At 40.6% G+C, this 16,188-nt stretch overlaps 1 pseudogene; it reads left to right on the plus strand.

Moving 5' to 3' along the window:
- Nucleotides 1–1,534: 1,534 nt before the first annotated feature.
- Nucleotides 1,535–2,432, plus strand: LOC104988616 (annotated as a pseudogene).
- Nucleotides 2,433–16,188: the final 13,756 nt, after the last annotated feature.

Below are 16,188 nucleotides of genomic sequence, written 5' to 3' on the forward strand. Positions count from 1 at the left end.
TTGTTCTGGGCTCCAAAATCACTACAGATGGTGACTGCAGCCATGAAATTAAAAGACGCTTACTCCTTGGAAGGAAAGTTATGACCAACCTAGATAGCATATTGAAAAGCAGAGACATTACTTTGCCAACAAAGGTCTGTCTAGTCAAGGCTATGGTTTTTCCTGTGGTCGTGTATGGATGTGAGAGTTGGACTGTGAAGAAGGCTGAGTGCCGCAGAATTGATGCTTTTGAACTGTGGTGTTGGAGAAGACTCTTGAGAGTCCCTTGGACTGCAAGGAGATCCAACCAGTCCATTCTGAAGGAGATCAGCCCTGGGATTTCTTTGGAAGGAATGATGCTAAAGCTGAAACTCAAGTACTTTGGCCACCCCATGCAAAGAGTTGACTCTTTGGAAAAGAATCTGATGCTGGGAGGGATTGGGAGCAAGAGGAGAAGGGGACGACAGAGGATGAGATGGCTGGATGGCATCACTGGCTCGATGGACCTGAGTCTCAGTGAACTCCAGGAGTTGGTGATGGACAGGGAGGCCCGGCGTGCTGTGTTACATGGGGTCGCAAAGAGTCAGACACGACTGAGCGACTGATCTGATCTGATGTCATGTAAAACTTACATTAAATAAATTTGTGTGCTTTTCTCTTGTTCATCTGTCTTTGTCAGTTTCATTTTTAGACCTAGCCAGGAATCCTATGAAGGTCAAGGAAAACTTCTTCCTTCTATCTATCTACCTACCTACCTACTTATATATCTTAACATGTCATGTAAATCTACACAGCCATGATGTGAGATGTATATTGTGTTACAGATTTGTCTCCCCACTAGATGGCAATGAACTTCTCCCAGGCTTCCCCATAAATGTACCACCTCACCCCCACCCCCACACAAACACATCAGTGTTACATACTGCCCCACGTGTGCTATGAAGTGTGATACTAGGAGTAGAAGAACACAAAGGAGAAAGCAGTCCCTTCTACCTCAAGAAGTCAGGGAATGTTCCCTCCACAGAACAGGTGAAGACAGAGCTGTCTCTTAGAGGCAGAAGCGACTTAGCTTGCATACACATTTAAAGGCAGGAGGAAGTGAACTGAGACCAAAGTTCAGGTGAAAAATCCCAAAAGAAAGAAACAATTCGGGAGGCACCAAGAGTTTAGTGGGTATGCAAACCACAAAAAAACCACCTGATACCTCTTATGTTGTGCTCTTTCTTTTAGAAAAGGTCTAGCACACCAAGTTTATCCTGCTGTTGCCATGATTTTGGTAATCCTGTTTGCAGTTCATGCTTGGGGAAGCTGGAACACTTGTACCGTCCACGCCTAGCACTGTGCAGGGTACAGAGTGATACAAAGGAATTGTTATTGTTGTTTAGTCGCTAAGCGTGTCTGACTCTTTGCGATCCCACAGACTGTAGCCTGCCAGGCTCTTCTGCCCATGGGATTTCCTAGGCAAGAATATTGGAGCCAGGCTTTTCCACCTCCGAAACCGGGCTGGTCCTGCAGCTCTGTGGCAAGCCACCAAGTCAGGGTTCTGTTAGGCAGGATGGGGATTGTTAAAGTTGTCAAGAACAAGGATACAAGAGATACAAAGAGATACTTCAAGAGATACAAAGTGAAATTCAGAAGACAGCCAGAGGGCAAAACTGACAACTATGCTCAGAAATTTGGTAATCCAAGATAAGAATAGGTACAACACACCTAAATACAGAATGATCATTCTTGTAACGAACAGAGATATTATTTGTCAGATTTCTTATGCCTGTATAGAAGGAGATATGATAGTTTGTGCAGCTTATGCTCACGCACTCCCAAAACATGGTGTGAAGGTTGGGCTGACAAATCTTGCTGCAGCATATTGTACTAGCTTGCTGCTGGCCGGCAGGCTTATTAATAGGTTTGGTATGGACAAAATGTATGAAGGCCAAGTCAAGGTGACTGGAGATAAATACAATGTGGAAAGCACTGATGGTCAACCTGGTGCCTTCACTTGTTACCTAGATGCAGGACTTGCCAGAACTACTACCAGGAATTAAGTTTTTGAGGCCCTAAAGGGAGCTGTCAATGGAGGCTTGTCTATCCCTTACAGTACAAATGGTTCCCTGGTTATGACTCAGAAAGCAAAGAATTCAGTGCTACACCGAAAGCACATCATGGGGCAGAATGTTGTGGATTACATGTATTACCTAACTGAAGAAGATGAGGATGCTTACAAGAAACAATTCTCTCAGTACATAACGAACGTAACTCCAGACATGATGGAGATGTATAAGAAAGCTCATGCTCCAATACGAGAGAATTCAGTATGTGAGAAGAAGCCTAAGAAAGAAGTTAAAAAGAAGAGGAAGAACAGTCCCAAAATGTCACTTGCCCAGAAGAAAGATCGGGTAGCTCAGAAGAAGGCAAGCTTCCTTAGAGCTTGGGAACGGGCTGTCGAAAGTTAAACAAAACCACAATTCCCTAGCAAGATTTTTTCAGATAAAGACAGTAATAAACTTATTGAACAAGCAGCAAAAAAAAAAAAAAAAAAAAAAAGAATATTGGAGTGGGTTGCCATTTCTTCTCCAAGGGATCTTCTCACCCAGGGATTGAACCAGAGTCTTCTGTATTACATGGGGATTCTTTACCACTGGGCTACTGGGGAAGCCCACAAAGGAATTAGGTAACATTCTGGTTTTCAAGAGGTTTGAATTGAAATATCTAGAGTAAAGGAATGTTGCTAAGATGGTAGATTTTAAATGCTCTCACCACAAAGAGAAAATGATAATTACATGACATGATGGAGGTATTATCTATGGTAATCATTTGATACTGTGCAAATGTAACAAATCAATACTTTGTATGCCTTGTTCATCTTAAACACACACAATATTATTTGTCAATTGTATCTTAACAAAGCTGTAAAAAAATAAATAAATAAAATAGTAGACAACAGGTTTTTTAAAAAGTAAAAGAAAATAAATATTCTATCCCTTACTATCAGGCAGGGCTTCCCTGAAGGCTCAGCTGGTACAGAATCCCCCTGCAATGCAGGAGACCTAGGTTCAATCCCTGGGTTGGGAAGATCCCCTGGAGAAAGGAATGGTTACCCACTCCAATATTCTGGCCTGGAGAATTCCATGGACTGCATGTAGTCCACAGGGTCGCAAAGAGTCAGACATAACTGAGTGACCTTCACTCACTCACTATCAGGCAGGCAATACTATATAAAGAGCATGGTATTGGTATGAGTTGTTGATTTGAATACCACTTTCAAGTTACTGAAGTTTCCCAGCCTCATTTTTCTCCTCTGTAGAATGGAGCTGTTGTGAATGAGGTACTGCTACATGTCAAAGGCTAAGCACAGTGCATTACCCAGGAAAAGCGCTTATTTAGCTTGACACTGGTAGCCCAGGTAGCTGTTACTACCTTTTTTTTTTTTTTTTTGTCTTCACTTCACCATGAGGGATTCTTAGTTCCCCACCTGGGATCAAACCATGCCCTGGCAGTGAAATTGCAGAGTCCTAACCACTGGACCCACCAGGGAATTCCCTTCTGTTACTATCTTATACATGGGCGAGAATTTTTTTTCCAATTTTTTTCCTTGTATATTTCTTCTGCTTTGTCTTCCTACCTAAAAAGATACTTTTAAGACAAAGACCATTTTTTATTTCTTTTGTGTCACCTGCTGTTACAGTAAAATGACTATACTTAGTACATGCAATATAAATACTTATTTCTAACTAGTAGTTAAATACAGAAATAGGAGTCAAATACTCTGGGTCCAATGTTATAACCCCTTTGAATAGGTTTTCATGTTAGTGTATGAAAGTTTGACTAAGTGCATAAAACATTGTGAGATTGATCAAGCATTTAGAAACAGAAGTTAATCCAAGTAAAATAACAATAATAAAATTAACGTATAAAGGACATTACCTTCTTAAATCATGCCTGGGCCACTAACTTCCCATATAAACATAAATTATCAGTCAGAAAATTCTGGTTTTTGTTTAAGTATTTAGAGAATAAAGCTACTGTCTTTGGACAATGCTGAAAAGAACAAGTAATTGTTTTGCTCATGAAATAGATGCTCAGAAATAAACACTAATCCTTAATATCCAAGCCTTTAAGGTATCAAGCAATAAACCTCAATATTATATTATAGAAATTATTTTGAGGGAATATGAGAATGTTGCTGGCGTTTTCCTGCTTTGCTTACAAACCAAATACTGCTTCTGACAGAATTCTCTCAGGGTGAAGTGATAGGAGGATAAATCCAACCTTTGGCTTAAACTTAAGATCCCAGGGGAGGAAAAGCTTAAAGAACCTTGAGATTTTCAGAGCGCTTAAAAAGAACATAGCTTTGGAATGATGGAAAAATCAAAATATTAAATTCTAAATTAATTATGTTATTACCAAAAATCTCAAATGAGAAAGAATAGGGCAAAGCATCCAAATAGATCACTGTGGCTTCTCAGGGAGCTCAGCAGTTAAGAGAACGTACATAAACATAGTGGAAACAACTAAAGAAATGTGATAAGAAATTTAATTTTCTTGACCATCTGTGATTTTTGATTTGGGAATTTATAGTTTGTTTTTGCCTGAGAAGCTGTATGAGAGGTTCTAAAAATTGCCAAGTAGCAAGATTTGGGTTGGTGTTTGAATAAGTTGTTTCTGATTATTCCCCTGGTTTGAATATTTCTCTACAAGAGGTGTCAAGTCATGGCAACAAGGAAATTCACCCATCTATTCAGAGCATTAAAAATATATCAGGCAAAGAGCTCAACGTTCTAAGTTAAACTTGTTTTCTATTTGGTCTTAGTGTACCCAGTTAAACGTAAGGGCATAATTTCCGCGAAGATATATCTTAGTGTAGTATATGATTTCTGTTGAATCATGTCTCAAAGTCACAAAAAAGAAAACCTATCTGTGGGTAAGAGAACACCCTGTGTACCACGGTTTCTCAAACTTTAATGCCCATCCAAATCAGCTGGGGATCTTGTTAACATGCAAATCCTGATACCACAGGTATAGGGTGAAGGTTCTTCATTTTGAACCTTGCTTGGTGATGCTGACGGTGCCAGGCCTTGGACTATACTTTGAGTAGCAAGGCTGTAGACTAACCAGTTCACTGGAGAACAAAGAAGGAGTGGAAGGGACCCTCCAGTGGCACTCCTGACTGTGTGGCTCAGTCAGGGAACACAGACCTTTTCCTGTCTGCCAGCCTGTTGGCCTAGGTTCATGGGTCGAAGGCAAGGCATTTCCTGGTGTCCATGGTAGTCAGGACAACAGCAGTTCCTGTCTTTCATGCCATCTATTTCAGAGGACAAAGTCTCCTTGTGTGCAGTTAGGCTGCCATTACAGCTACTCTGAAAATGGAAAGGAAGGAATAAGCCATGAGGGTGAATGGATCAAAATGATGCAAAAGTGGAAAGAAGAAGTAAGGAGAAGCCAGAAAAAAAGAACAGGATTAGTGTATCCAGGGATCCTGAAAGGAATATTCTTTTCTCTTTCATTAAGTTATTCATTTCAATTTATTCTAAATAGCTTGCCCTGGTGTCCCCTGTAACAAGATAGAATGACTTCACACACAGAGCTCATTTTAATAACAAAATATCTGCATGGGGCAGTTTGATGATGTTGGACACATAAAGCCAGAGGTAATTCATCCCTCTAAATGCTTGAACTCCTCCAGAGAAATTATAAAGGAAAAACATCTTCATCTCCAATGAAAACAAAACAAAGAAGTGTCCTTTAGATCTGCTTGGTGACTTTATGAATTGGAATAGAAACATTATTGCCTTTGGAAGTTTGACCTCAGCTGTTTTTCAATCATTTGAAGAATAAGAACTCTAATTTTGTTGCCGATACTCAAAGCTTTCTCAGGTAGATGAACAACAACTGGTAGATTGGCTTGTTGTGGAAATTGCACCAACTTAAAATCTCCAAGAGAACTAGGCATAGTCTCTGCTCTGACCCTTACCAGCTCTGTGAATCTGGGCATATGTGATGGATCTGACACAAAATAGGTGCTCAAAAAAATGTGAGTTCTGATCATGTTTCCTTGAATTTTCTAAGGTTTTGTTTCTTAGTTTCCTCATATTTAAAATTAAGATAATAACTTCTACCTAACAATTATAAGGTGTTTGGTGAGCTAATGTACATAAAAATTCTTTTTGAATAGTAGATATAAAAATAATATTATTAATATTGGATTTTGAGTTGATTTTCAGAGGTAATTGTGAAATAGGAGGTAATCGTGAGATGAGAAGTGATTGTAGATGGGAGAAATAACTAGAAAATTTAAATATAATTTAGTATCTCACGGGGTCACCAAGGCAATGACTTTAACCACAGTGGTTGTTCATTGTACTTCTTCTGGTGTTCCAGAAATGTGCATTCCCTGCTGGGGAGGAACGCTGGACAGCCAAGATTTGCTTGCTTGCTGGTCTAGAATTACATAGAACAAGTAAGAACAAGTCAGTCAAATAACAAGTTCAAGATTCATTCATATTCTCACTGTTTCTCCCAATTATTTTTTCCTGTTACCTTATGAACTTTACATAAGATAGATAAGTAATTGTTGAGTGGTATTTTCTGTGTATGTGAGCTCTAGTCTCTATTCTACTGGTTCCCTGGTGGCTCAGATGGTAAAAAAACATCTGCCTGCAATGCAGGAGAACCCAGTTTAATCCCTGGGTCAAAAAGATGCCCTGGAGAAGGAAATGGCAACCCACTCCAGTATTCTTGCCTGGAGAATCCCATGGACAGAGGAGCCTGGCAGGCTACAGTCCATGGGAGTCACAAAAAGTCAGACACAACTGAGGGACTAATACACACACACACACACACACACACACACACACACACACTGTCCTACTACCCTGATGATACCCCAAGCAGCAATACAGTTTTCCATGTTCTTCTTTACTGGCTCCTTTCTGTGGCCACTAACCTCATCTGCCCTCTCCTAGGGACACTGTGACCAGATGGTCCAGGTTTCTTAAGACTTCACTTCAAATATTCCACCCAGTTTCATTCTGTGCCATAGCCATTGTCTCTTTTTCTTCACACCCTCTTGTATTATGCAGATGTTGAGAACAGGAATGCAGACACAGTGGGGAAGCAGAGGGTGGGATTGGGAGATTGGGATTGACATATACACACTACCCTGTGTAAAATAGCCAGCTAGCGGGGACCTTTGGAGAAGGAAATGGCAACCCACTCCAGTACTCTTGCCTGGATAATCCCATGGATGGAGGAGCCTGGTAGGCTGCAGTCCATGGGGTCTCGAAGAGTTGCACACGACTGAGCGATTTCACTTTCACTTTTCACTTTCATGCATTGGAGAAGGAAATGGCAATCCACTCCAGTGTTCTTGCCTGGAGAATCCCAGGGACGCGGGAGCCTGGTGGGCTGCTGTCTATGGGGTCGCACGGAGTCGGACACGACTGAAGCGACTTAGCAGCAGCAGCAGCAGCGGGAACCTGCTGTACAGCATAGGGAACTCTGTGATGACCTAGATGGGTGGCATGGAAGTGGGAGGGAGCGCCAAAAGGGAGGGGAATTTTCAGGATGGCTAATTTACATCTAGAATTTATTTGCTAATAATTCCTTCACCCTTTCAGCCTACACACCCCTGCCAGATTATTCTTTTAAAAGTTCTGCTGTCATCATGTCATTCCACACCTTAAGCATTTGCAAGTGACATCTAATATATACAGCCCATACTCCAGAGTGCAAGACTCAGCCTCCTTCCCATGCTTCCAGGCCCAAACTGTTTCCTCATCAAGCTGGCTATAGCTCATCTTTTCAACTTTATTGTTCATTCATTCTTTTTCTCTATATCCAACCAAATTAGTCAGCTATCCTCCAACTCCAGAATAGTCTTATCAACCAACTGGTTTTGTTTCTTTCACCATTTCCCCTTCCTGAGATGTTTTCCTTTTCCTTTCAATTACTTCAGTCATACAATGGTACACATGAACTTCTATCAAACACATATCATACCTTAAAGGTAGTGATATGTAAGATATCAATAGTTGGTCAGAATGGACACTGAACCCCCAGAAAAGCTCTAGCCAGAAGGCTGGAATGGTGTCTAGATCTTTCCAGGCCAGGCATCAATCCTACAGTTACTGGATCCTAGAAGGTGGAGGGAAGAGGGGAATTTTTGGGAATTCCTGGTAGAGATATGGCCAGGGCAGTAGCAGCACTGGAGTGGGCTTGGGGGGACACTGCAACCCATGACACAGAAATATTTCATTATTTAACGCCTGAGATGAAAACACCCAGGGCACAGTGGCTGAACAGTCAGGCTTTGCTGTTGCATCTCCAGGCTCAACTTAAGTTCCTGCGCAACAACCCAGAGGTAATGATCCTACCTCCCTCTAAATTATTTTAGCATGTTTTACCCATACCACTGGAAAATCCCATGGACAGAGAAGCCCAGCAGGCTACAGTCCATGGGGTTGCAAGAATCAGACATGACTTAATGACTAAATCACCACCACCCATACCACTTAATAGGTAGTCATAATTCATAGCCTTGTATTGTTAATTGTCTTTTGAGGGTGATCTTTTCCAAAACAAGAGTTACACTGTAACTCTGCTTCTTCCTAAATGTCAAATATTTCTTTGCCTTTTTTAGGCAATCATTTATCCTATATTTATTAATGAAAATTGACCGAATGAGAAACTGAGAACTATATACACCATAATGTGGTCATTTCAAATGATCTCATTTATGAAGTGAGGGAGTTACCGACATCTTTGAGACTCTGAGAAGAGCTAGACACTTTCTTCTCAGAAATACCCACACAAAATTGTATATACAATTTCAGGCATCTCATATATCCCCTAAAGTCATTCAGAGATTCCTGGGACTTCATAGAATCTAGGTTAAGGTCTGTGATTTAAAAGGAATGTTATAGAACCAGAACACAAACCTAAAGAATTAACTGGATTTTGTTTTGGTTTTGTACTTATAAGTACATTTATGTACTTATCAGTTCAGTTCAGTCGCTCAGTCGTGTCCGACTCTTTGCGACCCCATGATTCGCAGCACGCCAGGCCTCCCTGTCCATCACCAACTCCTGGAGTCCACCCAAACCCATGTCCATTGAGTTGGTGATGCCATCCAGCCATCTCATCCTCTGTCGTCCCCTTCTCCTCTTGCCCCCAATCTCTCCCAGCATCAGAGTCTTTTCCAATGAGTCAGCTCTTCGCATGAGGTGGCCAAAGTACTGGAGTTTCAGCTTTAGCATCATTCCTTCCAAAGAAATCCCAGGACTGAGCTCCTTCAGAATGGACTGGCTGGATCTCCTTGCAGTCCAAGGGACTCTCAAGAGTCTTCTCCAACACCACAGTTCAAAAGCATCAATTCTTCAGCTCTTAGCTTTCTTCACAGTCCAACTCTCACATCCATACATGATCACAGGAAAAACCAGAGCCTTGACTAGACGGACCTTAAAAGTACATTTATAAGGAAACGGCCCTTATACAGGGGTACAAATGTTTCATATTCCTGTCTTACAGAACTTGCTTACATTTATAGCCAGACCACGTTTCACCCAATGTGCACTCCAAGTAAAGCTGGTTAATGTTGACTATGAGCAGACCTCAGACCTGAAGCTTTCAAAGCTCAATTTCTTTTATTAGCACTCTTGGTTTTATAAACAATGAAGTCCATCAACCTTGTTCTTACCCAAATCTCCTGGTAAACTTGAGTCTAGTAGGGTTTCACCAGGGATCCAAACCTTTTTTTTTCATTTGGAGGATAATTGCTTTACAGTGATGTGTTGGTTTCTGCCATATAACAACATGAATCAGTCATAATCATGTATATATATGTGTGTGTGTGTGTGTGTCCGCTCCCTTAAAGCCTCCCTCCCCACTTCTGTTGCACCCCTCTAGGTCATCACAGAGCACCAGCCTGGGCTCCCTGTGTTGCGCAGCAGCTCTCCACCAGCTATCTGTTTCACACATGGTAGTGCTATACATGCCAAGGCCACTCTCTCAATTCGTCCCACCCTCTCCTTCCCCTACTGTGTCCACACGACTGTTCTCTGTCTGCATCTCCATTCCTTCCCTGAAGATAGGCTCATGAGTACTATTTTGAATGAGGTTTTGAAGCATCTTGGAGCAGGACAAATGGCTTAGGCCACAACAAGGCCCTACAACCACTAAAGACTTAACTTGGATGCTCCCTTGGTAAGCCAGTGAGAAATATTTAGACAAACTCATCCTAGGTCACCTCTGGGATCACAGTATCTCAGTGCCGATCTCCTTGCCTCTACCTGGAAGGCAGAAGAGCAGCAGGACCCACATGCTTGCTGTAATGGTCCAGTCTCCCCGGGGATGTGGTACTGTTGACTATGGTTTCAGCTAAAGTGCACACATTGCCAGCTATACTCATAGATGTCAGATAACAAATGCCAGTAACAATCTGGAGTGGGACCATCTTTGTTTGAATTCATTAACAGGTACCACTGGCCAAAGTATATCTAACTATGGAGGAAAGGAACATAGGAAAAGGCAAGATCAACTTTGTCTTAGATAGAATTTTGTTCAGCAGAGAAAGCAAACTTGGCACATAAACTAAAACATAGATGTGAAGTATAAAACAGTGAGATCATCGTCACTAGAACTCTGTACGGAATTGACTCCCACCGAGTTACGCACCATGACTCAGAGAGATGGGACTTCCATCCACTCCCCAAGGTAGTTAACTAGCCTCTTGTAATAAATTTCTTTCTTTCTGTAAGAAGAGCACTTATTTCTAAGGAAGCTCCCTGCTATGGTAGAGACATGAAAGTCTAGAAGAATTATACTTCCTCATATTTCACACTGATTTCCTTTACTTCTTGAAAAAAGTAGAAAATCTATATACTATTAATATTAATCTTTGGATTGTTTTTGGAGCTCACTAGTAGTGTGAAGACATTATTAATAGATGTGGATAGTGAAGAGAACCCCAGAAGATAATAATATGGAAAAACAGGGCAGTAAATGCCAATTAAAATTAGAGCCAATCAGAAGGGATTAACTGAGAGATTGAGATTGATATACATAAACACACTCTCTCTCTCTCAGTCATGTTCAACTCTTTACAGCCTCATGGACTGTAGCCCACCAGGCTCCTCTGTCCATAGAATTTTCCAGGCAAGAATACTAGACCAGGTTGCCATTTCCTACTCCAGGGGATCTACCCAACCCAGGGGTTGAAACTGTGTCTCTTGCATTTCCTGCATTGACAGGTGGATTTTTCCTACCGGTGCCACCTGGGAAGCCCATGTACACACTACTATGTACAGAATAGATGATTAATAAGAACCTACTGAGTAGCATAGGGAACTCTACTCAATATTCTGTAATAACTTACATGGGAATAGAATCTTAAAAAGAGTGGATATATGTGTATGTATGACTGACTCACTTTGCTGTACAGCAGAAACTAGTGCAACATTATATATCAACTATACTCTAATTTTTAAAATTAATTAGATAATAACAATATTAGGACCAACTAAAAAAATTAAAATAAAAATAAGTTTTAATTCACACACACACACATAAGATGTCCATCAATAGATGAATGGATAAAGAAGATGTGGTATATATATACAATGGTATACTTCTAGGCCATAAAAAAGAATGAAACAATGCCATTTGCAGCAATATGGATGGAACTAAAGATGATCATACTAAGTGAAGTAAATCAGAAAGAGGAAGACAAATACCATACAATATCATTTATATGCAGAATCTAAAATATAACAAATGGACTTAACTATGAAACAGAAACAGATTCACAGACAGAGAAAACAGGTTTTGGTTGCCAAAGGGGAAAGGGACTGCAGAAAGGATAGAGTGGGAGTTTGGAATTAGCAGATGTAAACTATTATATATAGAATTGATAACAACAAAATCCTACCATATAGCATAGGGAACTGTACTCAATATCCTGTGATAAACCATAATGGAAAATAAAAAGGAATGTTTATACATGTGTAACTAAGTCACTTTGCTGTATGGCAGAAATTATCCCAACATTGTAAATCAACTACACTTAGACAAAAAAAAAAAATTTAGAGCTAATCTTTGGCTTTTCTGGCCAAAGACCAAAGTGATATTACTGAGAGACACACAAACAGAAAAAAACAGTAGATATTTTCCAAGAACTCTTTGGAGAAATTACATCAGTTCTCTGGACACACGTCGAAGAGAGGGTATGCAATAAAACAGGCTGTGACTCAGTGCAGCCCTAGTTTTCATCCACTTTGACAACTGTGATGGGATATGGAAGTGTCTAAAAAGGAGAAAATGAATTCTCTCTCTGTCATTCTGTATAGTGCAAACACTGTGATGAGAGTGTGAGATCAAGGGGATCTCGGGTGGTCGAGGGAATGAGCATCAGGAGAAGTAATTCCCCTGCTCTTGTGCAGCTAATTCAACATGCTCTCAAAACCAAGCTACAAGAAGCAAGGAGTCGTGGTGAGAAGGATGGGATGGTGGGGAGAAGGGGAAGCAGAGTCACTTGACTGTCTTCTGCTGTTTCTTGACTTATGGCAATCCCTGTGCAATGAGTGAAACACGCAACTTCTTTCCAACAATCTGTCTTGGTTATTGGGCACAGGGTTGAGGTAGGATTAAGCCTACTGTTTTAGCACTCTTGCCCGTTCTCTCCACCAAACGGCCATCTGGCCATTATCAGAAGAATGACTAAGGGGCTGCCTTGTGCACAGAAGCAACCTGGGAATACTTGCTGAACAAGGTAATATGAATCAACTCGTGGCCTTGGCCCTAAGATGACCTGCTCCCGGGGAGAACAGCAGCTATGTCTGAGAATAAAAAACAACTCCAAGAATTTTAGGCTGCCAAAATCTGGAAATGTTGGAAACTTTCAAGTGAAATAGTAGTAAAAGGCCTTAACTATAGGTTATAGGATTACTATTAGAAAATGGTAAGATGAATGGACAAACAAAATGCAGTAAATATATACAATGGAATTATCACTTTAAACAGGAGGTAAATTCTGACATAAGCTACAACATGGCTGAACCTTGAAGACATTATTCAAGGTGAAATAAGCTAGTCAAAAATGGATAAACATTGTATGATTCAATATTTATATGAGGTACTGAGAATAGTCAAATTTATAGAGACAGAAAGTATAATCATGGTTGTCAGGTGCTGGGGGATGGTAGAATGGAGAGTTTGATATAGCATTTCAGTTTGGGATGATAAAAAGGCCCGGAGATGGATGATGATTACACAATAGTGTGAATGTACTTGATGCCACTGAAATGTAAGCTTGAAATGTAAGCTTACTGGGAAATTCCACTTGGGCTTCCCTGGTGGCTCAATGGTAAAAAATCCACCTGCCAACGCAGGATGTGGGTTTGATCCCCAGGTTGGGAAGAACCCCTGGAGAAGGAAATGGCAACCCACTCCAGTATTCTTGCCTGGGAAATCCCACAGACAGAGGAGCCTGGTAGACTACAGTCCATGAAGTTGCGAAGAATCAGACATGACTTAGCAACTAAACAACAACAACAACAAAATTCTATTTACCACAATTAAAAATTGGTAGTCCTATTTGCATGTTAGTTTTGTATAACATTGTAAAATGATGTAGTAAAATCAATCACCGTTTTACCATTTCCAGATCAATGGGGTAAAAAGAATACTGATTTGTGTATCTGGCACTAAATACCTCATGTATCTGGGAAGTGAACTAAAGTTATTTCTCATACGGGAATTCAAGAAAGAGGAGACTCAGAATGTTGAAAGAACTTGATCATACTGTGAAAACGGAAGAGAAGACAAAAGAGGAAGGAGGAAGAAGAGGAAGAAAATGACTCCTGACCTTGGCACTTTCATACAAATTCACTCCCACAAGCTTCCACACACACTATGTTCCTAGCTTTGGATCCAAGATATAAATGCAACCAAGTTGAAATCTGACTTTCCAATCTAATTTCCCAGAACTCCCTTACATTAGTTCCTTCAGCCATTTCAGTCTGGTTAGCCTTAGAAATTCCTGTCTCCTCTCTTCATTCACAGAATCTCAAAGGTGGAGAATTCAGAGGTCATGTGGTCCAACTGTTAGCCAGATGCTTGAATCCTCTCTACACAATTGTTCCTTCAGTAGGGCTGGCATCCTACTCAGTGGATCTCTCACTCATTTTTTTTTAAGTTGGGCTCAAAGACTATTCTTACAAAATAACTACTTTCAGGACAAAAAGAAATAAGCACACTCTAAACTAAAAGTCAAGTTTTTCTTGCTGCTGCTGCTGCTGCTAAGTCATTTCAGTCATGTCCAACTCTGTGCAGCCCCATAGACGGCAGCGCACCAGGCTCCCCCATCCCTGGGATTCTCCAGGCAAGAACACTGGAGTGGGTTGCCATTTCCTTTTCCAATACATGAAAGTGAAAAGTGAAAGTGAAGTTGCTCAGTCGTATCCGACTCTTAGCGACCCCATGGACTGCAGCCTACCAGGCTCCTCCGTCCATGGGATTTTCCAGGCAAGAGTACTGGAGTGGGGTGCTATTACTTATTAATTTTATCTGAAAAGAATATTAAAATCCAATTACAAAACATTAAGTCTGTAGTGATCCCATTTTTGTCCCCTCCCAAGTGTGTGTCTGTGTATACCTAGTAAAAAGTCCCCACAGAAATATATAGTTTCTGTGCAAGTAAAGTCATGGGTGCTCTTTATTTTCTACCTTTGTTTATTTGTATCTTGTAATTTTTATTCAACTGAGGTTTATTTTTTCAATAAAGAAGAAAGTATCTATAAAGTGTGTTTATTCGTGTAAGTGAAAAGAATTGAAGTGGTGATTAGTTATATAATGATACAATATTTGCAACACAACAAAAAACATGAATTAACTTTGAAATGTACTTGGGAGAATTGAGTGTAATCAAACAAATGGAGTGACGGAATTGGTGATGGCCTTCTGTTTCCAAGGACAGAGAGATTAATATTCATAGGATCAAAACTAAACCATAATACATAAATTTGATGTTGAAGATAACACAATACAAAGGGGACTAGGCACTATCTGAGACAATTGTCATTTTCCTCTCTGCTTGATTCTCCACCCCACTCCTTTATTCAATACATGTTGAACCTTAGGATTTATCTTATGTCACACCTGGTGTTAAGCCTTGAGCAGGAATTCAAAGATGACTAAGACACAATCCTTGCTCTCAAGGCACTCGCACTTTTCCTATTTGGCTAGAAAAGTGCTCCAGTAGGCAACCTGATGCTGTCTTCGAAGGTGTTTTCCGACATACTTTGGTTAGGGGCTTCCCTAGAGGTCCAGTGGCTAACGTTCCTCACTCCCAATGCAGGGAGCCCAGGTTCAATTCCTGGTCTGGGAACTAGATCCCACATGTTGCAGTTAAGAGTTCTCATGTTGCAACTAAGGTTCCACATGCAGCAACAAAAATGGAAGATCTCCTGTGCCCCAACTAAGACCCGGTGCAGCCAAATAAGTGTTAAAAAAAAAAAGGAAAAAACTTCGGTTTACCACATCCCATTGTCTCTGCACACCTCACAGTTACCTACAAGAAAAGCCCGGGAGCTCTTTCTGTGTTCATCTTCAACTTCTGATATCACTGGTGTGGGTAGATCTCATGTACCCCCGACTGATCTGTTTTGGTGAGCTTTGGCCTGGACTTATTACATATTTATGTTTTTTTAATTTAATTTTTTTAACACCAGAAACACTTTGTATTGGGGTATAGCTGTTTAACAATGTTGTGATGGTTTCAGGGGAACAATGAAGGGACTCAGCCAAACATATACTGTATCCATTCTTCCCCAAACTTCCCTCCCATCCAGGCTGTCACATAACACTGAGCAGAGTTCCATGTGCTATACAATAGGTCTTTGTTAATTATCCACTTTAAATGAACCATGAGGTTCATTTTCTATGTCTGTGAGTCTCTGTTTTGCAAGTAAGCTTGTTTGTATCATTTCTTTTTAGATTCCACAATAAGGGATGTCATATGACATTTCTCCTTCACTGTCAGACAGAGAGGGAAAATTATTAAATATTTGTAACCTGGGCACTCTCTTCCTCAAGGAAAGACTCAGTATTTCGAGGGATGCCCTCTCTCCAAAAACACACTCTTCTCCACCTTGACTTTCTGTTCAATAGCCATAAGCAAGATCTTTGAATCTCCTTCTACACCCTTTCCTCTAATGA

Source organism: Bison bison, unplaced genomic scaffold, assembly GCF_000754665.1.
Source record: "Bison bison bison isolate TAMUID 2011002044 unplaced genomic scaffold, Bison_UMD1.0 scf7180017864139, whole genome shotgun sequence".
NCBI classification, from domain to species: domain Eukaryota; kingdom Metazoa; phylum Chordata; class Mammalia; order Artiodactyla; family Bovidae; genus Bison; species Bison bison.